Source organism: Hyla sarda, chromosome 10, assembly GCF_029499605.1.
Source record: "Hyla sarda isolate aHylSar1 chromosome 10, aHylSar1.hap1, whole genome shotgun sequence".
NCBI classification, from domain to species: domain Eukaryota; kingdom Metazoa; phylum Chordata; class Amphibia; order Anura; family Hylidae; genus Hyla; species Hyla sarda.
The window spans coordinates 104,168,473-104,194,393 of NC_079198.1; the positions used below are offsets into that span (position 1 = coordinate 104,168,473).

The window sequence follows — 25,921 nt, forward strand, 5'->3', positions numbered from 1 at the left end:
CACCATCTCATGCTGCAAAGAATGCCTCTGCATCAATGGCTGCTATGGGGATAAAAGGAGAGAAAGTCATGGTGTGGCCTCCATCTTCCCCTGACCTCAATCCAATTGAGAACCTTTGGAGCATCCTCCAACAAAAGATCTATGAGGCTGGGAGGCAGTTTACATCCAAACAGCAGCTCTGGGAGGCTATTCTGACGTCTTGCAAACAAATTTAAACAGAAACTATCTAAACGCGCACAGGTTCAATGGATGCCAGACTTGTGAGGCTGCTATCAAATAAGGGGTCCTATGTTAAAATGTAACAGGACCTGTTAAAATGTTTAAACAGTTAAAATGTTGTAAAAAGTTTGATTTAAATAGCTTTTGATTTCAGTAAATCTGCTGCAAACACAACAAATGACAATTTTCAGTTATTTACAAGGAGGTTTGTTCAATAAAATTTTAGTTGTACTATTAATAGTTTGATAACATGAGAATTATGCTGACTGTTATTTACATCAATTATTTAGGTAAATGAGAAAAATATCATTTGCATAATAATTTGGAACAGGGTGTAAACCCTATCACTCCTTGGTCTCTAGGAGTGGGGCTGTACACAATTACTTTCTTGAGACTTTGACATTTCTCTGTCAATAAGGGCTTGTGCAATTTTAGAAAAATGCCTAAGAGCTGGAAATGGCATTCCTGCCACAGGGGTTTACTCATCTGTAAATATCCCACCACTCAAGTGTTCATCATGTACATTGTTAACAGGACTCTGCAGCCAATCCCCGGCCAGTGACTTATTGTAGCATCACACGAACAATGTACGGCAGTGGTCCCCATTCAACTCCTCAAGGCCCACCAACATTCTGTTTTTTTTTTTTGTTTTTTTTTAAACAAAGTTGCAAAAAATGTTTATATAATGTAAATAGTAACATGACTTGTATATATTGGTAAAATCCCTGCAGCTATTGCCTGTGTGTCTCAGATATTGAGTGTTCAGATATTTTATAACTTTTATGGCACTGGTTCATTGATTTTGATTGTTGGTAGCAGTTAACTAGTCTAATAAGATCAGCATTTTATGCCTATGTATTGGATTCTGTTTCGGCAATTGCTGCGGGGTTCATGATGTTATGACCACGCCTAATCGTAATGTCACGGCCACACCCCTTGTGATGTCACGGCCACACCCCTTGTGACACCACACCCCCTCAATGCAAGTTTATGGGAGGGGGAGTGATGGCTGCTACGCCCCCTCCCATAGACTTACATTGAGGTGGCGTGGCCGTGATGTCACAAGGGGCGTGGCAGTGATGTCACAAAATGTTCTGAATGCTGGGGCAGTGGAGCACCCCTTTAAGAAGCACCTCAGGATTATAATTTTTTTGCTTATATAATGCAGCATAGGGTATTATAAAAGTATAATATAAAGGTTCTTGTGTATGCCTTGTGTAAACCTGTTTTAGCTGATGTGGTAGGTATGAATTTTTTAGCCATGTTTGTTTCTGATTCAAAGCAGATAGAGTTTCTTATGCTGTCCAGTGCCCATGTTTCCCATGAATCCTCAGGCTTTGCAAAGAGAAGGAGTGGTTCATCTAATAAGACCAACCTTTTCACCTGGGTAGACTCCAGTAACCAGAACCCTACCCCTACCTCTTTATGACATCTGGTGCTTGCACACCTATATCTTGCAAGTGTTAATATGTGTATCATTTTGTAGGACACTCTATTGCGCGTGCGCTACTTACCATACTTCCCTACCTGCGTTCTGCCTGCTTCCCCACACCGGTATGGGAATGGAACCAAAGTAATACATGTTGCTGATTTGGCAATTGACTACTGTATGTATACTATGACTACATCTCTTTTCTCTCACTCCATGGCTCCATTCAGTGTGTATGTGGGCACAAAGTGATCGGTGGGTGTGGGACCTGGACAGACCTCAGGTCCAATGGCCCCAAATGACAGTATCCCAGACCATTATGATGATATCAGTTTGGGTTAATAGATCTGAGGTCAGCCCGAGATTTGCAGCCATAATACAGGCACCAAAATGTGTCTGTATTATACTTGTATGAATCTGGACAAAAGGGTTTTTTTCAGAATTAAAACATATGCTATCAAGCTTCTTAAAGAAAAAAAGAAATACTACAGATAAAAACAGATATTTCCGCTACATGTCAAATTTTTTATGGATACCACTAATTTTCTGTAAAGTCCATTATAACAGTCCCAGCAGTATCAGTGTGATGTTTGTAGACAAAAGATCAGGACCCGAGGACACTATGGTAGGGGAGGGAGTGTTACAGCAAAATGACCTTTCCCATTATGTCAATAGCTGGCGGTAATGAAGTGCGGGATCACAGAGATCGGCCATGTGCTGCTTGGTTACATCACAGCAAATATTACAGCAGAGAACATGTATGGAGACCTTTAATCCTCGCTTACAAATGACAAGGCAAAACAAGAATTAGAAGGGATTCGCTGGATAATGCTGCTCTGCTGACACAGGCAGTGTATGGGAGCAGTGCGGGGCTATGGAGGTCGGGTACAAACAAATGATGTGCAAGCGCAGACTGAGCGGGATAAGTGCACAGTACATGTCTGGGTACCATACCCTGCTGTATATCATTCATGAAAACATCAACATCATATTGGATTAAAGGAGTTGTCCAATAAATAAATATATTTATATATATATTCATTCTGTTAAATCGGGCAAAACAGAACTAAATTTTAATTGGAACCCATTTAATGGTTGAAGATATTTCTGTTACATACTTGTTATGGTGCCTCCTGCTGTTCTTTTTATTCTGCCTCTGAACGACCATTTAATGTGTCCAGTGTTGGTGGCCGCACATGCTCAGTAGCTCAATCCCACTGTCCAGATCCTATTATACACAGGCAGCACAGTCATTCCTATTCTGGAGCCACGCAAACTAGAAGCAGTTTCTTCTGGTCAATACTGCACACATTAGGAGGACATTCTAAATGATCATCAAAAGAACGTCACCATAGTAAGTGTGTAATGGTGAAATGACTTCAATCGAAAACTTTTAATGTTTTGTGTGATCCAACATAGAAATTTTATATTTAGTTTTATTAATCGAACAGCGCAAAAATAGAGGGAAGAGATGTGCCTAGATATATATGTAGGTATATCTGATGTATAAAAAGAAGAAGATGGGTTCCTACACGTCAATTCCTGTTAGAGCTACAAGTTTGTTAAAGTGAAGAAATGAAGAGAAGACCCAGATTATAATAATTATACCAGAAAAAAACAGAAACACTCTCCTTTTTCTCTATTCCAATCAGACTTGGACCATCCGGCTCCATTTTCTGGCCCTGAAAGGATTCTGCAATGGAAGCCCCAAATGGAGCCTATGATGCGAATATGAACAAGGCCTTACTGAGGAAACATTAAGATAAAATGATCAATGACAGGGAAGTGTGGCATCATTGTTACAAGTAGCGCTGCAGCCAGACGTGCTGGCTGCGAGCGCACTCCGGTCCCCTCCTCCCGTGCTGCTTCTGCCACCTTTCGAATCGCGGGACGCACCCGCATGCGAACGCCGGGCTCTCACTTTCCTTATCTCTGTCCCCTCCACTGTTCCCTGCTGTCGGTGCGTGCACCCCTGCCCCCTAGAGCGCGCGCCAGCTTACTCAGATTTAAAGGGCCAGCGCACCATTGATTGGTGCTTGTCTGGTCCTTAGTCTATTTAACCCCACACTTCCTTCCTGTCCTTGCCAGATCTTTGTGCTCAATAGCCCTAGAGAACGCGTTCTAGTTGTGTGTTGTCTACAGTGTTCCAGACCTCTTGCTTTGTGACCTGACCTTGCTCCTGTGCCGCCTGCCCTCTGACCTCCTAGCTTCTTTCCTGACCACGCTCCTGAACCGCCTGCCCTGACCTCATGCCTGTCCAGACTACAAGTTTGCCTCATCTTAACTGTGCCACGTAACACCTCAGCAGCCTGTGTGGACGAGTCGTATCAAGGGTAGCAATCTAGGTGCTGCCTGCCGCAGCAAGTCCATCCCTCTTTGCGGCGGGCTCTGGCACAGGTTCAGCGGATCCCCTGCTCCACTGCCGTTTCAATCATGGACTTCACCTATAGCAGCATGGTGTCTCAGTGGCTAGCACTGGGGACCTTGGTTCCAAGACAACATCTGCAGAGAGTTTGTATGTTGCCCGTTTTTTTTTTTTTTTTTTTTTTTTTTTGTGGGTTTTCTCATTATTATTATAGCAGTCATCTTTTATTGGTCCTAACAGTAGTTTCAAGTACTCAAATTCCCCCAGAACTCACAGCAGGGGCGAACTGTGTAAGAACCAGACAGCCGCAGCCAATCAGCAGCCCTGATGGTCACACTCCGTGCTTTAAAAGATAGACAACCCCTATTCGGAAGATCTGCCAAAAACCTGGGTGACCAGAAGGAAATTCTCAGTCACAGTGGTGACCTGGCATCTGAGATTTACCAAGCCCTGATATAACCACACGTACCAATGCAAACAGGTAGCAAATAACAAGAAGAGGAACTCACCAGTAGACAACAAAACTCAAATGATGATGAAAATGGATGATGGAACAAACAAATGATGAAGACGTCAAGAACTAAAGATGGTAAACTACTAACAGAAACAAAACTACAAACCTGTCCCTGACTAGCTTTCCCTGAATCTTCCCCTATATCCCCCCGACACTGACTCTCACTGTCCCTGCAAATATCCCTAATCTGATCCTAACACCGTAAAACCCAGATATATAAACCAAGACTGTGTGGCACTGAAGCAAAGAGCATATGCAGCACAGCTATGTTCACATGACAGAATGCCTGCAAGAGAATCTCCGTGCGGACATATCGCAAACTGTGGGGTGCCGGCGCTAGACTGCACAGGCTATGCATTGTGTGCGGAATCCGCACAAAGAATGAACGTATAAAGGAAAATCTGGCACAGAAATTCTGCAGTGTGCACAGCGCAGCAGAATACCGTTGAATTCAGCTGACAAGTGAACATGGCCTAAGAGAAAAAAAACTGCAATTTTAGGATACAGATACAAGAATTACACAAGACTGAACCAAGAACCAAATGGACTGACTAGGAAAACAAAAACAAAAAAAGACATCAATGTATTAGAGAAAAACAATGAATACTGGGCTCAAATGCACAGAGCATTCACTGCATAAGCCAGGCATATTTAAAGTGTCCCTGATATTAAAAATCATATGTCATAGAGACATGGCAAATGTTTTGATGGGTCGGGTTCTCAGAACTAAAACCCCCACTAATAAGAAGAATAAGCAGGGAAAAGAGCATGCTTAAAGTGGTAAGTCAGAGAAAAAAATTGTCCAAATTAACTGGAGCCAGAAAGTTATACTAATTTGCAAATTATCCTCTTTAACCTTCTAGTACGTGTCAGCTGCTGTACGTATGCCCTGCAGGAAGTTGTGTTGTCTTTCTAGTTAGACACATCATTCTATGCTGCCAACTCTGTCCATGTCAGAAGCTGTCCAGAGCAGGAGAGCTTTGTTATGGGGATCTGTCATGCTCTGGACAGTTCCTGACACAGACAGAGGTGTCAGCAGAGAGCATTGTGGTCAGACTGAAAACACAACACAGCTTTCTTTGGAGCATACAGCAGCTGATTAGTACTGGAAGGCATCAGCTGAGTTTCAAAAAATGTTTTTCTCTGGAATACCCCTTTTAGTGCTTCTCTCCTCAGTGTGCTGCTGTCTCTATCCAGCTTCTTTAGGCTTCCCGATTATAAGGCTAAGGGGCTGCTAGAGAAGCTGGACAAAGATCACTGTGAGCTGGGGAGTGAAGTGCTTCTCTTGGCTCGTCTTATTGATCAATGGGGGTCTCAGCTCTCTGCGACATGTCAAAAGTATTTTTTATGACACTTGAAAGAACTAATCAAAAGGTCCTACTCCAAACTGGCCTTAACTTAAGCAGCATGATCAGCTGATTCACACAATAGGAATGGCGCCAAACTAACAGGAAAAGACAAAATAGCAGAATGACCCATTATTGGTGAGACATTAATGACAGATAAATGGTTTAGTGTCACAGCTGCAACATGAGCACTACATTTTCTGCCCCGTTGAGGCCCCAAAAGTTCAAAACTTAAAGCGGTTGTCCGACAAGATAAAAAGGTGTCCACACTCAGCCAACCATTGACCAACGCAATGATTCATGTGCTTCCTGCGTGTTAAAGCAGGAGAGTGTTGTACAGAGAGTGTCGTCACTCACATAAGTCCCTGTCCCCAACGGAGTTCACAATCTAATTATCCTATCTCAGATACATATTAAAGCCAAGTTCTTATATTTAGCATGTGGTAGGAAACCGAAGTACCAGAAAGCACCAGCAAAATCCATACAGATGTTCCCTTGGTTGGTGTCAAAACCAAAAGGCCATCTCAGATCATATGATGACATACAACATTTATGTATCTATCTATTACACCAAATACATTGGTTTACACACACAGGGGGATCGAAAGGTGAGAACTGAACATCAGATCATATGATGACATACAACATTTATGTATCTATTACACCAAATACATTGGTTTACACACACGGGGATCGAAAGGTGAGAACTGAACATCAGATCATATGATGACATACAACATTTATGTATCTATTACACCAAAAACATTGGTTTACACACACAGGGGGATCGAAAGGTGAGAACTGAACATCAGATCATATGATGACATACAACATTTATCTATCTATTACACCAATACATTGGTTTACACACACGGGGATCGAAAGGTGAGAACTGAACATCAGATCATACAACCCACATGGACAACTACAAAAACACTAACTCAAAGCAATAGCAAGTATTACTATTTAAGTACCCACAGACACAGTGACATTAACCCTTTAGTGTCTTCAGACCAGCAATCGAAACCCATGTTCCTTTTAAAAGCCACCCCACATATCACTGTGAAGCCCGGCTGTACTGCGCTCCCCCCCCGATGCTTCCTTACCGTTCAGCCATAGGAGCCCATATAGAAAGTGTTCAGTTGTGATTGGTGAGACGAGAGCAGATATTAATACGCTGCTGTTGTCAGGTTCCCCGACAGGCGAAGGTGGTCAGATCAGATGTGAAGAGCCTGTACTTTCTAGAGACTGGATGGCAGCACAGGAGACATCTAAGGTTCTACGGGTCACATTAGGTTCTGGGACTCCACAACAGAAACAGTACATACTATGCTTACACAGGGATAAAACAGGAAATTATAATAGGAGACGAGGCTCAAGCTGCACCAATGCTGAATGTGACTCTGGCTGCCAACTGCAAGGATACAAGAGGGATAACCCCGGGGCATGTCATTCTATTGTCCCATAGCTGAAAAAATAAAGGAGGAGCAGATTAAACAGGCAGCAGACTGTGATATACTTGGCTACCCCCGGTGTGAGTGCGGGGGCCCAGCACAAGCCTGGTGTCTGATACACAGATGTCATAGCATGATGACTTACAGCTACCCCTCCTCTCATTGGTAATGCAAATCCCAGGGATAGCGGGCGGAGCAGACGGGATGCTGCAAGTACCATGAAAGAGGCCGAGGTAGTGACAGTGCAAGAAATCGGCAAGACAGAGTAGGGTCAGGTGTACACACAAGAAGTAGTGGTAAAGTACACAATCACACTACACACACTATATAAACCACACAGGTTATCACACTATATACATTATCATGCTACATACACTATCACACCATATATACTACATACACCACATACATTATCACAATATCTACACACTACATACACTATATACACTATCACACCATATATACTACATACACCACATACATTACCTACACTATCACCATACATTATCACAATATCTACACACTATATACACTATCATGCTACATATACTATCACACCATATATACTACATACACCACATACCGTACATTACCTACACTATCACCATACATTATCACAATATCTACACACTACATACACTATATACACTATCACACCATATATACTACATACACCACATACATTACCTACACTATCACCATACATTATCACAATATCTACACACTATATACACTATCATGCTACATACACTATCACACCATATATACTACATACACCACATACCGTACATTACCTACACTATCACCATACATTATCACAATATCTACACACTACATACACTATATACACTATCACACCATATATACTACATACACCACATACATTACCTACACTATCACCATACATTATCACAATATCTACACACTATATACACTATCATACCATATATACTACATACACCACACATAAACCCCACAGGTTATCACACTATATACACTACATACACTATCATACCATATATACTACATACACCACATACATTACCTACACTATCACCATACATTATCACAATATCTACACACTATATACACTATCATGCTACATACACTACCACACCATATATACTACATACACCACATACATTATCTACACTATCACCATACATTATCACAATATCTACACACTACATACACTATCACACCATATATACTACATACACTATATACATTACCTACACTATCACCATACATTATCACAATATCTACACACTACATACACTATCACACCATATATACTACATACACTATATACATTACCTACACTATCACCATACATTATCACAATATCTACACACTACATACACTATCATACCATATATACTACATACACCACACATAAACCCCACAGGTTATCACACTATATACACTACATACACTATCACACCATATATACTACATACACTATATACATTACCTACACTATCACCATACATAAACCACACAGGTTATCACACTATATACACTACATACACTATCACACCATATATACTACATACACTATATACATTACCTACACTATCACCATACATAAACCACACAGGTTATCACACTATATACACTATCATACACTATCACACCATATATACTACATACACTATATACATTACCTACACTATCACCATACATAAACCACACAGGTTATCACACTATATACACTACATACACTATCACACCATATATACTACATACACTATATACATTACCTACACTATCACCATACATAAACTCCACAGGTTATCACACTATATACACTATCATACCATATATACTACATACACTATATACATTACCTACACTATCACAATATCTACACACTACATACACTATCACACTGTATACACTACATACATTATCATAAAATTTACACTATATACACGATATAAACCACACAGGTTATCACATTATAACACTACATACACTATCACACTGTATACACTACTTACATTATCACAACATATACACTACATACATTAACACAATACTGTATATACACCATATACACTACATACATTATCACAATATATACACCATATAGACTACATACAACATACACATACTATCATACTACATACATTACCTACACTCTCAGACCGTATACACTACATACATTATCACAATATATACCCTACATCAGTGCTTCCCAACCAGGGTGACTCCAGCTGTTGCAAAACTACAACTCCGAGAATGCTGGGAATTGTAGTTTTGCAACACCTGGAGGCACACTGGGTGGGAAACACTGCAGTACATACATTATCGCATCATATACACTACATACAACATTCACTATCACACAAACTATCATGCTATATACTCCAGCAATGACTTCACGTTCAAATCCTGGACTTTTGGTGGTCTTGAGGACTGGATTGGTGACCTCTGTGCTATACAATGACTGTTATACAATTTTTTACTTACTGAAAGTTCATTGCATCAGCTCTTCTTGCACATATATCTACATTAAATGTTTGCACTGACATAGATATACAGTAAAAGCTCCCTTAGGCCCCGTTCACACTACGGAATTGCCGCAGAATTTCCGGGCGGAATACCGCAGGCGCAATTCCGCGGTGTGAACTTTAACATTAGTGTGAACGGGTCTCCGCGAGACCCGTTCACACTGCGGAATTTCAGCGGCGGACATTTCAGCCGCTGAAAGTGTTCCGCGCAAAGAAAGAACATGTTAATTCTTTGCGCGGATTCCGCGAGCACTGAATAGCCGTCAATGGTGACAGCTCAGTGCCCCGCGGCCCTAGCGCCAAAGTATTTTCGGCGGCGGCCGCCCGCGGAATTCAGCCGCGAGAATTCCGTAGTGGACACCTCCCAATAGGAGACACCTCCCAATAGCGGACAGTTTTTAATTCCCCGGCAGAATACCATAAGACTTAATGTATTTGCACCCTCCGAAAAGGAGACACTCCCAATAGCGGATGAGGACACACCTGAAAGGGTACAATAGGGGACAAAAGACTCCCAATAGGGGACAAAACAATCCCAATTGGGGACAAAACAATCCCAATAGGGGACAACCAGGCTTATGTGCTGGCCCTACCTTGTACTCATGGCTGCCATCAGGGGGTACAGCCAATACCCCAGTAAGGGGCCCAGGCTCTCAGCGGACCCAGGCCCCCACTGCACCCCTCTGCACAAGCCCCAGCACAGAAGCAGAAGACCAATGTTTAAACAGTGGTCTCCTGCTTCTGTATGTCCACTAACCACATCATTCACCCCCCTCATTCCCTGACCCCCCGTGCCACTTTATTTCCCCTATACCAAATCATCCCCCCCTTAATTAACCCCTGTACCACATAATTTCCTTTTATTCCCCCTTTATTACCCTCTGTGCAAATTCCTCACCCCCTCTTTACCACCCCCAGGGGGGTTGATGAATTTACACAGAGGGTAATAAAGGGGAAAAGAAATGACACAGGGGGATCAAGGGGAAAGGATGTGGCACAGGGGGTAAGGGGGGGGGGGGGATAATTTGGCACAAGGCACAGGGGGAATATGTTGGAACAGGGTATAAAGGGGGGATGAAATGATACAGGGGGAGGGATAGGGGTGATTAAATGGCATTGGAAGATTCTACTGTAATATTCCTTTTTATTAAGTTTTACAGGTAATCACACTCTGGAGTGAGTACAGTATGGTATACCGTCATTTAGAAAGTTTTTGAGGGACATCTCTAAATAGCGGACACTTTTTTTCTTCCCCGTGAGTGTCCACTATTGGGAGATTCTACTGTAATATAATTTAGCATTAGTAGTAATGTTTCATTTAGGACTGCTAGCATTACAAATGGAATCGCCACTGTTTACAGTAGTTCCCATACATGATGCTCCATCTGTTGCAGGGCCACAACCTATAAAGCATATGAGTTTAGAATTAAGCTTTTCTTAAGTAATACACTGTTATCCACTGCTGCACTACTTAATGCATGCATGTGCTTTCCCTTACATCCCCCCTATGGTACACTGTGGACTGAAATGTCTCCAGGGCTAATTTCAGATGATGACGTGTGCAGCCGGTGCTCATGAATATATTCAAATGTGCCCATATGTCATAGCAACTGCTCTTCTGTGCACCCTCACGTGTACTGCGGCATGGAGAAGCAAAAAGATCATGGATAGTAGAAAAGGTGATTTGTCGTTGGCTGTCCGGGCTGGGAGTTGTAGTTTTGCAACAGCTGGAGGCACAATTGTTGGGAAACACTGCCCTAAGGGTATGTTCACACAAAGATTTAGGTTAGGATATGCTCATCACTTTATGATCAGGGGAGTTCTGACCTCTGAGACCCCCATGGATCATGAGAAGGAAGGGGACACTGCCCTGGTGTAGTGTTGGGTCCTCTTATGGGGCTCCTTTGCAGTAAGCTGTATTCGGCCCTATTCTTCTGAATGAGGAATTGCTGTAGTTTCCAGCACTGATGCTGCCTAGGGGAGAGGGGACGCCCTGGGATGCCCATTGGATGGACTTGACTGATCATAAAGTGATGGCTTGTGTCTCGCCAGCAGCTGCAAAACTACAACTCCCATAATGCCCTGCCAGATGATAGGAGTTGTAATTTTGCAACTGCTTGGGGTACACTGCTTTATGAGATGGTAATACCCCTTTAACAGACACCTTTAGAGACCTTTCATCTCCAAGCCTTTTTTATTTGTTATAGTTGTCACATTTATGACTATTGCAGGTTAGATATGTTGTATATAAACAAGCAGACTGTGTTTACATTCACCAGCAATAAACTAAAGAATCTGCACTTTTCTGCGTTCTGTATTTTGTAAACATTTGAGAAATAACTTGCTGGAGTGTGTTCTGAAGACCCGGCTACTCACACTGGAAGCCTATACAACTATGTTTATGTTTATACTATTCCAGTTGGGTTTACGGGACACTGTTTAGACCAAACATTTTTGTTGTGTACAGTCAAGCAGATGTAAGGTCCAGATAGCCAGTCCTGATAATGTAATGTAATATAACCAGCATCTCCAGAAAAACATGGAAAATGTGTATACATATATATACACACACACACACACACATTATATATACACACACACACATATATACACACACACACATACATACTCATTGTTTGTATGCATGTGTGGGTGTATATGTATGTTCCAGCATAACTTCCGGATGAGTGGAGATATTTCGATTAGGCTTAAAGGAAATCTGTCACCAATTTCACCTGCACTAACCTCTCGGTACAGACAGGTAATACAGGTGACACTGATGACAACAATACGTGCTCCAGTTCTCCCGCTATCTTCTTCGGTATCTTCTGTTCCAGGGCTGACTTGAAGTATAGGCGGATCTTCCCGAGGTCACCGCTGCTGTTTGCCAGCATAGAACAGGAGCGGTGACGTCTCAAAGGCCCATGCTCCAAGACGGCCTCAGAACAGAAGATACCAAAGAAAATAGCGGGAGAACTGGAGCACCTATTGTTGTCATCAGTGTCACCTGCACTACCTGTCTGTACCGAGAGGTTGGTGCATGTGACACTGATGACAGATTTCCTTTAACCCCTGAAGGACTAAGCCCATTTGGGCCTTAAAGGGGTACACCGCCCCTAGCATCTTATCCCCTATCCAAAAGGATAGGGAATAAGATGTCAGATTGCGGGGGTCCTGCTGCCCCCTCGTGACGTCACAGCCCACCCCCTCAATACAAGTCTTGGGGAGGGGGCGTGATGGCCGCCACGCCCCTCCCATAGACTTGTATTGCGGGGGCGGAGCCGTGACGTCACGATGCTTCGGCCCCTGTATCGCCAGTAATTACGCACAGAGAGAGTGCAGTGCAGTAATGATAGCTGGGCGATGCAGTGGAGATCCCGGGGGTCCCCAGCGGCGGGACCCCCGCGATCTGACATCTTATCCCCTATCCTTTGGATAGGGGATAAGATCCTAGAAGCGGAGTACCCCTTTAAGCACTCAGACAACTACAGACTAGTGTAATGGCTTGTTTTTTGCACGACCAGTTATTTGTAATGACATCACTCATTTTACCATAAAATGTATGGCGCAATCAAAAAAATACTATTTGTGTGGGGAAATTGATAAGAAAACCGTAATTTTGCGAATTTTGGAAGGTTTCGTTTTCATGCTGTACACTTAAACGGTAAAATAGACCAGTATTCTTTATTCTGTGGGTCAGTACGATTAAAATGATACCCAAGATTATATACTTTTCTATTATAACACCGCTTGAAAAAAAACTAACTTTTTAACCAAATTAGTGCGTTGAAAATCCCTCTATGTTGCTGACCTATAACTTTTTCATATTTCCGTATAAGCGGCGGTATGAGGGCTAATTTTTTGCGCCGTGATCTGTAATCTTATTGGAATAAAATGACTTTTTCTTTTACGTTCACGCCGTTCACCGTACGGGATAATTAACATTATATTTTAATAGTTTGGATATTTACACACACGGCGATACCAAATATGTATATAAAAAAAGATTTTTAGTGGGGGAGGGGATTGTTCACATTTTTTTTACTTTTATTTTTTACTTTTATTTTAACACTTTAATAGTCCCCATAGGGGACTATTTATAGCAATCATTCGATTGCTAATTCTGTTCAGTGCTATGCATAGGGCACAGCACTGACCAGTGTTATCGGTCATCTTCTGCTCTGGTCTGCTCAATCTCAGACCAGAGCAGAGGACCCGTTATAGGCAGCGGTGACAGGTGAGGGGACCTCCGTCTGCCGTTCTGGATTATCAGATTGCCGCCGAAGCGCTGCAGGCGATCTGATCATCCATTTTAGTGACCGCAGCGCTGCAGATGCCATGATCTGTATTGATCATGGCATCTGAGGGATTAATGGCGGACATCCGCGTGGTCGCTATCAGCCGGGACCTGCCGCACTTGACCAGAGCATCGCTCCGATGTTCGCGTTGATATATAGGACATAAATGTACATCCTGGTGCGTTAAGTACCACCACACCAGGACGTACATTTATGTCCTGCGTCGTTAAGGGGTTAATACCCATGTTTCTTACATGAACTAAAAGTCTAGTAGAGTTAAATAAACCCTAACTCACCCTAATTTGTGAGGGTGAAAGTTTTCATTTAGAGTCTAATGCAAGTAGAGGGGACTTCCGATACATCTCCACATTATTCTCGGGCTGCAGAGATTGCCCAGGACTTTTAAACATCCTGTCCCTGGATAAACCTGTTATTTATTCATGTAAGCCTATGTTAACATGGTGGAATGTCTGAGATTTCACTCAATTTATGTGCAGAATTTATGCACACAGATTCTGACTGGATTTCAGAGCCCCACTGACGTCAATGGGGCTCTGCACAGAATTCTGCAAAAATTATTGACAGGTTCAATGTTTTTGCAGGATCCGGAATGCAGAATTTCCATAGCGGTATTACCATAGTGGAAATTCTGCCATGTGAATAGGACAGCAGAATCCCCATGAAACGGCAGTGGAGCAGTGAATCCGCTGAACCTGTGTGGATGATGGTGTGGGCCGTACCAGGGAGCGGAGTCTAAGGTGCCGCTGGTTTTCACCAGAGCCCCCCGCAAAGAGGAATGGACTTGCTACGGCAGGTGGCACCCAGGTCGCTACCCCTGATACGACTCGTCCACACAGGCTGTTGAAGTGATACGTGGGACAGGTAGGATGAGGCAAATTCTTGTCTGGACAGGCAAGAGGTCAGGGCAGGCGGCACAGGAGTGTGGTCAGGAACGAAGCTAGGAGTTGGAGGGGACAGAGATACGGAGTGTGAGAGCCCGGTGTTCGCATTCGGGCATACTAGGAGTTGCAGTCTTGCAACAGCCGGAGACACCCTGGTTGGAAAACACTGCACTGGATGATTATTTGGTCACAACGACACTAAACGAATTGCTCAGTTAGTCTAGCACTAACTGTAGGGTACCCCTTTAAAACTGACAGAGCTGAAAATTCTATAGAATATATGTATTTTTTTCTTCAGAGTAGTGTGAGTGTTTTAGGAGAATATTGTCTATTGTTAGTTAAGGTGCAGAAGGAGTTAATGCGATTCCCTTCTCTGCTCCACTTTCTGACTTTCCCAAGTGCTCTCATTTCTTTAGCAGTAATGTGATGTGACCTATTAATTATATTTCGGTGTAATTTTCCCCTCCCCCATGCCAATCCTTTTTTTTTTTTTTTTTTTTTTTATACAACCCCCTGCATTGACTGCAGTGCAGAACAGGGAACATACAAACCCATCCTAATAGATCACTATACTGACAATGCTCTGGAATGCCAGGAGTGAATTGTGTGACTTGTCATTGATCATAAGGAGAGGGGGGGGGGGGGGGGTAGGACCATATCTGGGAGAGGGGATTTCTGTTGCTATGTGCCTGCAAAATAGACTTATTTTCTCTTAAACTGACCATATGTACAATATACTTGTCAGTCAGTGAGTTTTTCAGTCGCTATCCCTCAGACATTGATTATTTCAATGGGGATGGGAGGACAGGAGACCCTTCAGAAATAGTTTTCATCCCTAAAATCAGAATAAGCTGCCCTGTGTACGTACATGAGGAGCAGCACTATTTGTGGCCATTATATAACTTGCATATGATATTGTTTAGAAGATGTCTGCTCTGCAGGCTTCATCTATAATTTGCAGTTCTCCTAGAGCTGGTGGGAAGACCTCCCCCTTCCTTAAACTTGTATTGCTTGTCTTGCAGAGCTGGTATTCTGAGTGGAATACAGTCTATTTGTCTAATAGGATATTTTACAAAGTTTCTTATATTAACTGTATTTTAGAACTATGCAAAGTTTGTTCAGATGACAGTACCTACGTAAAGGGTTTGTCTCAAGAAGACAACCTTTGTCCTGTGTGGGCTTAAGTTACTTTCCCTATGCATCTCTATGAGATGCTTATTGTAAGTCTCGTAGGGATACAGAAAGAATGTGACATCCAATTCCTGCAGCAATTGTGGGACGCAGGCGATCACTTGGGAGAAAAGCTGGATTGAAACGGCATCGTATTGCGGTAATAAATATCCGATAACTTATAGTGGAAATAGACGATAATTTATACCGGAATATTGGTATAAGTTATCGGCTATCGGCCTGAAAGGTCGCAGATTATCGGTATCAGCCCTAAAAAAAAAAAAAATCCATATCGGTCGATCCCTACTTCTAACCCCAAACACAAACTCTAACCCTAACCTACAACCCCAAACACAAACCCTAACTGTAAACAAACACTAAGCTAACACTAACCACTTTGCCTTGCCCTTACTTTAAAGTGTAACTCCGGACCCTAATCCATTACACTTCCGCCTCTAATTGCGCTTATCACTAGGTTCGCAAGAAAAGCAGGATGAGCAGAATGGCCATCAATTGCTTATGCCTGCGCTGATGTCAGTTTCTGGCGAACACAGTAGGGATGGGCGTGTGTGCTTGCGGCTGCGCGCAGTAGCCCAGTAGCTAATTTCGCGTCACCGGAAGCAACATGGGAGGGCTTGTTTTGAAAGAACCAATTATATGACGCATCGCCAGATTTTGGGATCCTCCCAATCTGATATTGATGACCTATCCTGACCCATGGCGGATAGTAAAAACATATGGGTTACTTTAACATATTTGCTAAAAAAAAAAGCCGTATAATTACAATAATGGACTCCCGTTCCCTCATGTCACCCTGTCGCAATGCCTAGTGACTGCCAGGTGTCCGTATCTCCGATTCCTGGCCAAGAATAAGTAGCTTTGGACATTTCTACATCAGGCAAATGTGGCGTGGGCACAAGTATGCTGAGGCAGAGATTTTCTAGACAGAGGATAGCAGCAATCCCTTACTGAGATTAATAAATCCCTCTATAGGATTTAACAGGATTGAAAAGCCTCCTGCCCGGCGATTGGCTAAATCAGGATTCAAGTGTCCAAAACCGAATTAAGAATGACTGCAAGCAAATGTCTAGGTGAAATTATTAAGGGAGAAGGCTTCTATAAATAGGCCACGACAATAAGCCGGGCTAAGTATATTATCCAAATCTCGGTACCTGCAGGAGGTGAGGAGATGCCGTAATACATTTGCGTGACTCAAGGAATACGAATATTCTCTGCAATGATAGAAACATAAGAGAGACGGAACAGAACTCACAGTAAAAGTTTATGTTTTTGCATTGGGGAAGTCTCTTTAACCCGCTCTTAAAATAGCTGTCGCAAAACTACAACCCTCAGCATGCCCAGACAGCCGTTGGCTGTCTGGGCATGCTGGGGGTGGTAGTTTTGCGACAACTGGAGAGACAAAGGTTGGAAATCACTGTCTTATCTTAGCCCATCTGAGCAGATCAGAAGCTGCCAGAGAAGTCCCCTTTCCCCTACGATGACATCCACAGCATATGGACAGGGGTTGTCCTGGCAGGATAAAAATACATTTCTATATAATCCTGTCCTATATAAATTGAGCCACTATGGCTGCCATTACAGTTCACATTCCTAATGGCAAATATACATTGTTGTGTAGCAATATGAGCATCTGGGCAGATCTTTTTTTTTTCATGTTCATTACACGTTATGTGAACCCGACCACAAGTGGTAATTAGCTGGGACAGTTAATTTAATTTGTGGGAGGGGTTTGGTACGGTATATCAGGCACGACCTACCTCATTGGGGTCTGCTTCAGTTCTGGTTTGTCCCCCCCCTCCCTTAAATTACAGGTTTCTCCCTTGCATCACCACTTAGGTAGCCCCCTTCTTCATAGGCTACCTCGGTCAGCCAGCCGGGCACACCTCAGGCTTGGTTAACTAGGTTGTGTGGTTAGCATTACCATGTTCATTACACGTTATGTGAACCCGACCACAATTAGTATTTAATTAAAATTTTTATAATGAAAGCAATTCGAGATGAGCGAACTTACAGTAAATTCGATTCGTCACGAACTTCTCGGCTCGGCATTGATTACTTATCCTGCATAAATGAGTTCAGCTTTCCGGTGCTCCGGTGGGCTGGAAAAGGTGGATACAGTCCTAGGAAAGAGTCTCCTAGGACTGTATCCACCTTTTCCAACCCACCGGAGCACCTGAAAGCTGAACTAATTTATGCAGGAAAAGTCATCAACTGCCGAGCCGAGAAGTTTGTGACAAATCGAATTTACTGTAAGTTCGCTCAGCTCTAAAAGGAATAAACACCACTTACAGTGGAACAAAACACAACAGTACAATAAACACCGGGGGACCCAGAGATCAGATCCAGTAGAAAACATTTGGGAGATTGTCCAGAAAAACAGAAGGGTACCGCTGAGTCCCAACCGGAAAAAGCCCAACACAATCAAACACACATTCAGACACACAGCCACATGTCCCGGAAACCCTAACCCCCCCCAACAAGATGTACAATGCCCATAAGAAACTACTGTGACAAAATAACCCGGGCCCCTTGGCTATCAAGCAAAAGCCAAGGGGTCCATACCTTGTCGAACTTCTTAGGACACTTACGACTCACATAGAGAGTCTGGTATAACGGGACATACTTGTTAACCAGAGCTAACAATGTTTCTTATTGTCTGTTGCTGTGTATGTCCAGGTCTGCACTGAACTACATAGAGGCTCCTTCCCTGGCACCAACCAGCTTAAACATTGAAGGAAATGGCGTATGATTTGCCAGTCTTACTCAGTTTGATGCCAAATTAATTAAGAGGTGAACACCTCAAAAAATATCAAATGCGAAAGTACTGTGAAGACTGGCACTACTCAACCACTGTACTATTTGTCAGTATAGGAAGTTCAAGCAAACGGACTCATAAAAGGAAAAGCAGCCTGGTGGTCCTCAGAGAACGTCAAAGTCCAAACTGGTGCATGTGAATATAGGGAGAAAAAAAAGAGACTCGGCAACTCACCTTGCTGCAAAATCGAAGCCTTTATTACAAGGTTACTTCATGACACACATCGAGAGAGAGGGAGGGTAGGATGGGACCCGTGGGTACCCGTGGTGGGACAGCGCAGTTTTGTGCCTGACTGGCACTTCTGGAAGACCATTCTATGTAAAGATTCCATAGGTAAGATTCCCTGATTAATCTTTTTCAAAAGGTATAGACAAAACAGGTTGGAATCGTAGAAATAATCACTCCTAGGTGTGCATACGGCACTGAGGACGTGGGAGGATCTTTACAGTTTACTGGGAAACGCTGTTGAAAGCACTATGGTGCTCTGGCTTATAGACAAGTGTTCATGGTAATCCAGCATATAAGGTAATCTAGATTCAGGGGTAGGGAACAGACGTGGGGAGGTTACATAGGTGACAAAAGCTCAGTTTTGTGCTATGGATGCACTTCCTCCGGCCCTCAGAGGGCCGGAGGAAGTGCATCCATAGCACGAAACTGGCACCTCATCCATAGCACGAAACTGAACGTCTGTTCCCTACCCCTGAATCTATGTGAAGCACAATAAAGCAAGAATTTTGAGAAGAACGGTGAGTGCCGGCTTTATTTCTATTACCTTATATGCTGGATTGTAGAAATAATAATTTACATTGTCATTCTGTAAACGTAGCTTTTAATAAGTGTAATGGTTAGGAATTGTTTTCAGTAACCAATGCAGTGTAGTGATTTGGTTGTCAGTCTGGATTTCATTATTTTTATTTGATTATCTTTGCTAGCATGGGTTATAGTGTTACCTCACATTTTCTATAGCTTTTTTGTTTGTTTTTGTCCCTTCTATTACAGGTTGGGGCCACTCTATTAAAGAAGTGGGTACCCCCAAAAGGCAGGGACAAAAGGTGGATGGTGGAGACTTTTGGCAGTTACTCTCCCCTTTCTTCTACCTTGTTAGAGGCAATTTAAAGGGTACCTCTCATCAAAAAAACTTTTGATATATTATATTTACAATTGAATGTTATTAAAAAATATGCTTCTTTCTATTAAATTTTCCACTTTGAAGAAATGACCACTAGGGGTCTCCCTACCAGTCCTGGCAGCAAGAATTTCAGACTCATGCTGGAGTCCTAAACATTACGAGCTGCCAGTCTGCTTTGTTCACAAAGGAGAACACTCAGAGCTGCCAGCCTGCTTTGTTCACAGCCTGTTTGGCTGTGAACAAAAGCAGGCTGGCAGCTCTGAGTGTTTAGGACTCCAGCATGAGTCAGAAATGCTTGCTGACAGGACTGATCGGGAAAAATACAATAGAAAGAAGCATATTTTTCAGTAACATGCTATTGGAAAGTTATTCAACATTCATTAATCTAAAATATATCAAAAGTTTATTTGATGAGAGGTACCCTTTAATGTTGATATCAATCTGTGAGAGCCAACAAAGGTAGTATGGTTTGGTCTTCTGAGACCTTCAATTGAATTAATCGGACTCGGTGAGGTTGTATACAAACATGGAAAAATCATCTCTAGACCGGATGAGCTATTACCAACTTGCTATTAGCTTTCTATAAATGGATTATTAGACTATAAACTATGGATGGATGAGCACTAGGGCTCGTAGCACAGGAAATACATTGAGTATTCTTAGAAATAGATGACTAAGTGATCTGCACATCTTACTTCTTGCTTTATTGTCTTGCTGTCAGTCAAGACATTACATAATCTGACACCGAAAATGAAGCAGGACTACAGCGCGAAGATGAAGGCCGAATTAATGGTCAAAGAACCTCCTATTCCTAAAAGCTAAATGTGCGAGATCAATAACCCTGGTCGGCTGCTCGAGTACCATAATGTAGTTTCCGGGAGGTATGAAGGAACCTCAGGAGATCGTGAATGTGCCCTAGATAGCTCAAGTAAACGGGAAAGGAAAGGGTTGTTCAGATGTCAGAACAAAACAACATCATTTGAGAATTATGGGGGAGATTCATCAAGACCTGAGCTGAGGAAAAGTTGACCAGTTGCCCATAGCAACCAATTAGATCTCTTCTTTCATTTTTCAGAGGCCTTTTCAAAAATGAAAGAAGCAACTTTTCCTCTGCACTGGTTTTGATTAATGTCCCCCTACGTTTCTAGAGTAGTGTTTCCCAAATTAGTACCTATAGCATTGGTCTTCAACCTGCTGCTGTCAGAGCATGCTGGGAGTTGTAATTTGAGGACAGTTAGAGTGCCACTGTTGTGGAGGAAAAGAGGTAAAGCTTTAAAAGGGGTACTCCGCTGCTCAGCGTTTGGAACAAACTGTTACGAACACTGAAGCCAGCGTCGGGAACTCGTGACGTCACGCCCCGCCCCCTCAATGCAAGCCCCCTCCCATAGACTTGCATTGAGGGGGTGGGGCGTGACGTCATGAGGGGGCTATGACATCACAAGCTCCCGGCTCCAGCGTCTGGAACAGTTTGAGCAGCGGAGTACCCCTTTAAGGGGCCATAAAGCCTTTTACAACGGACTGCCTGTCCTCCTATGAATAGGCCATTAATATTAGATATGTGGGGTCCAACTTTCAGCATCCCGATCAGCTGACTGAAGAAGCCCAGGAGCTTCACTGCAGCCTCAATGTTTACACTGGTCTCGTTGTGTTCATACTTTGCAAATGCCCTACTTTTCCTAAAGGTATTGCAAGGTACTAAAGCACTGTCTCATTCACATGAATACCTTGCCAAGCCACAAAAAAGGGTTTGTAAAAATGAACCAGCCTGAAGCTGTGTGCATATCCAGTATTTTGGTCAGTAGTTTTAGCCACATCCAGGAAAGAGTCCAAAACAAAAAGGTGCAAATCTTTCATTGGCTCGTTCACACCGCGGCGGCGGGACGGTGCAGATATGTGCTTCTCATAGACGGCAATACAGTCTAGTGGAATCTCGCCCAAGGAATGAACAGGTTCATTCTTTGGGTGGATGTCCATTCTGCCGGCGGAATTCCGCCACAGCAATTCCGCAGTATGCGCAGAGCAGCAGAATCTCATTGAAAACAATGGGACCCTGCTGCAAGTGGAATGTCAGCACTTTGAACAAGCCTATAGTTCTTCTATCTGGTAGTTCCACTTCTGCTTTTTGGTAAATACACAGAATACTGTGTGGGAATCTAGCCCGAAATTGATGTAAATATTGAAGATGCTGCAGTGCTCACACAAGTGCACGGCCCCTAAAATCAGACCATCTCAATCGTGCAACAATTCGGACCCCCACTGATCTAAAATTGATAGAAGAAACTGTGAGAGGTGAAGATTACACATGCAACTAATATAAACTAATGATAACAAATATAAAACAAATTAAAAACAAACTTTAAAATAAATAACAAACATGATGGTAGAACCATAGCAAAAGAAAAAAAACACAACACAAAAAGGTAGTATTATGACCTTAGTAAGTTGTTGTGGTGTGAAACGAGTCTACTAAAGCCTACTATATGAGATTATTGTCTGTCTCTATGTATTATACTGATAAGTAGACACCCAGTTATGTTATAGTAGGCAAAGATAAACTCCTAGTTATGTTATATTAGACAAAGGTACACGGAGCGGCAGCCTGACATCTCTCATCTTTCACAGTCCAAATACAATGTTAGGAATGTAGCCGTGAACTTCTCAATGCAAAGAATGCTGCATCTAGTGTTACATGTGCAATGAGATGCCGAAAATATCGCCTGCCTGTCCCCTCATTACACCCAACTCTGAACTACTGAGGGGGAATCTGGTTTACACAAGACTTTTTAATTCCCACACCTTAGGAAAACAGAAGCATATTGGGCAGCGGCATATCTGGTAACTATACTCCATAAAAGAAATCCATCACAGAAAGAGCCCTTTATATTACTCTACTGCATCTGTAGGCAGGTTCTGTAGGCAAACGCCATGGCCCTCTACGCTAAAGGGGTCATAGATTGTAGTTTGGCTGGCCCCACAATATTCCCTTTATAGGCACTACAATACTAACATAGGAGTGGAGAACTGTCCTAGATGGAAAGGGGGACTAACATAACCCAAACCAGAAGCAGTACCATTACATTTTTTTCTTTTTATTGGACCCTCACAGCTCTAAGGGAAAGCAAAACACAATCGCTCATTGGCCCTACAGCTACTCCTCCTTTGATGGCTCCATATGGTCTACACAACCCTCCCTTGTGTGACACAGGGATATCTGAACTTTTGTACTGTTTGCTCTGTACCAATCAGCTCTGTGTATTAAAGGGGTATTCCAGGCCAAAACTTTTATTATATATCAACTGGCTCCGGAAAGTTAAACAGATTTGTAAATTACTTCTATTAAAAAATCTTAATCCTTCCAATAGTTATTAGCTTCTGAAGTTTAGTTGTTGTTTTCTGTCTAACTGCTCTCTGATGACTCACGTCCCAGGAGCTGTGCAGTTCCTATGGGGATATTCTCCCACCATGCACAGCTCCCGGGACGTGACCAATTAGACAGAAAACTTCAGAAGCTAATAACTATTGGAAGGATTAAGATTTTTTAATAGAAGTAATTTACAAATCTGTTTAACTTTCCGGAGCCAGTTGATATATATCCTCACTTTTCTCTGCAGAGTTTACAAGATTATACAGAACAACTCTGAACAGACAACTCTGGTAGAGGCTTATCTCCCTGAGAACACAAGGATGGGCCAGTTGAAATCCAACATGCCCGATCGTTCCTTTCCCGAACTTCATCTATTAGAGAGAGTCGGGAGCTCTCCACACAAATTAGATGACTGGTTGGTCCCACTGAAAACCACAAGATTTGGGACCCCGCCCATCAGTGATTAATGGCCTATCTTGTAGATAAGCTAATCAATCATATAGTCCTGGAAAACTGTTTTATATTAGACAATTGGGTCACCAACAGCCCACGCCCTTAGAATGTTAGTGCTCTTGCTAACAGAGAAATTAGATGTGAGAAAGATACATATGACTGCAGTATTATACACACTACACATGTTTAAATAAAACTAATTCCAAAGATGTTTCTTTTTCTTTTAAGACACGCTAGGGAGCACTTAAAACACTGCTCCAAAAGGTGGCGATCCTTTAAAGGTGTTATCCATCATAAGGTCATTTTAGTTCATACCTGCCAGACAGTAATGGACATGCTTAGGAAGGATACATGCTTGTCTTGGAGCTTAAACGGTTATGTTCTGAGACAAACATAAAGCTGTGGCTATCTTTTTGTGAAATGGCTATTTCCTGCTGGAGTTCCCTCCCTCAAACTACATGTGCCATAATTCCTTGTTTGTAAGTGTGAGGTCATTTTTCTTCCTCCCACACATCAGCCGCCACATCCATTGAAACACACCTGTGCTCTCTTCAATGCAATAGACCAGTGTTTTCTAACCAGGGTGCCTCCAGCTGTTGCAAAACTACAATTCACTGCAGAATGATCTCCCTCTCACCCAGCGGTCCACCCATGGAAGCAAAGACAGGCTCCCTCTGAACACCTGACTAGTGATGTAACATAGTTCATAAGGTTGAAAAAAGACCAGAGTCCATCAAGTTCAACCTATAACTCTAATGAGTCCCTACTGAGTTGATCCAGAGGAAGGCAAAAACCCTCATACTAGAGATAAAAATTACTTCCCCACTCAGAATATGGCATCAGAATAGATCCCTGGATCAACCTTCTGTCCCTATAGATCTAGAATCCATAACCTGTAATGTTATTATTCTCCAAAAATGCATCCAGACCCCTTTTAAATTCTTTTACAGAGTTCACCATGACCACCTCCTCAGGCAGAGAATTCCCCAGTCTCACTGCTCTTACAGTAAAGAACCCCCGTCTGTGCTGGTGTCGAAACCTTCTTTCCTCTAGACCAGACCTGGGCATTGTACGGCCCGCGGGCCACATACGGCCCTTTGATTGGCTCTGACCGGCCCGCGCTGACTATCGGGCCGTACAATGCCCAGGTCTGCTCTAGACGGAGAGGATGCCCCCTTGTTATAGATACAGTCCTGGGTATAAATAGATAATGGGAGAGATCTCTGTACTGTCCCCTGATATATTCATACATAGTTATTAGGTCTCCCCTAAGCCTTCTTTTTTCTAAACTAAATAACCCTAATTCTGATAATCTTTCTGGGTACTGTAGTCCCCCCATTCCCCGTATTACTCTGGTTGCCCGTCTTTGAACCCTCTCCAGCTCCACTATATCTTTCTTGTACACTGGTGCCCAGTACTGTACACAGTATTCCATGTGTGGTCTGACTAGTGATTTGTACAGCGGTAGAATTATTTCCTTGTCGTGGGCATCTATGCCCCTATTGATGCACCCCATGATTTTATTTGCCTTGGCAGAAGCTGCCCGACATTGGTCACTACTGCTAAATTTACTATTAAAAGGGGTATTCCAGGAAAAAACTTTTTTTTTAATATCAACTGGCTCCAGATATGTAAATTACCTCTATTAAAAAATCTTAATCCTTTCAATACTTATCAGCTGCTGAAGTTGAGTTGTTGTTTTCTGTCTGGCAACAATGCTCTCTGCTGACATCTCTGCTTATCTCGGGAACTGCACAGAGTAGAAGAGGTTTGCTATGGGGATTTGCTTCTAAACTGGGCGGTTCCCGAGACACGTCATCAGAGAGCATTTAGACAGAAAAGAACAACTCAACTTTAGCAGCTCATAAGTACTGAAAGGATTAAGATTTTTTAATAGAAGTAATTTACAAATCTGTTTAACTTTCT

At 42.6% G+C, this 25,921-nt stretch overlaps 2 protein-coding genes across 17 annotated transcripts in view; one reads left to right on the forward strand and one right to left on the reverse strand.

Annotated features, from left to right (window-relative positions):
* LOC130293498 (taste receptor type 1 member 2-like) overlaps nt 1-25,921 on the forward strand; it is a 261,468-nt gene that overhangs the window by 168,268 nt on the left and 67,279 nt on the right. The gene's annotated exons all lie outside the window — the stretch shown is intronic.
* The window catches only part of MIB2 (MIB E3 ubiquitin protein ligase 2), a 105,485-nt gene that overhangs the window by 71,251 nt on the left and 8,313 nt on the right, over nt 1-25,921 (reverse strand). Inside the window, exon 1 of one of the 3 annotated variants that reach the window (XM_056542244.1) lies at nt 6,980-7,358. The exons of the other annotated variants lie outside the window; for them this stretch is intronic. The gene's annotated coding sequence lies outside the window, so the exon portion shown is untranslated. Of the gene's footprint in view, nt 1-6,979; nt 7,359-25,921 lie in introns of those variants that run through there. 3 annotated transcript variants of the gene reach the window in all.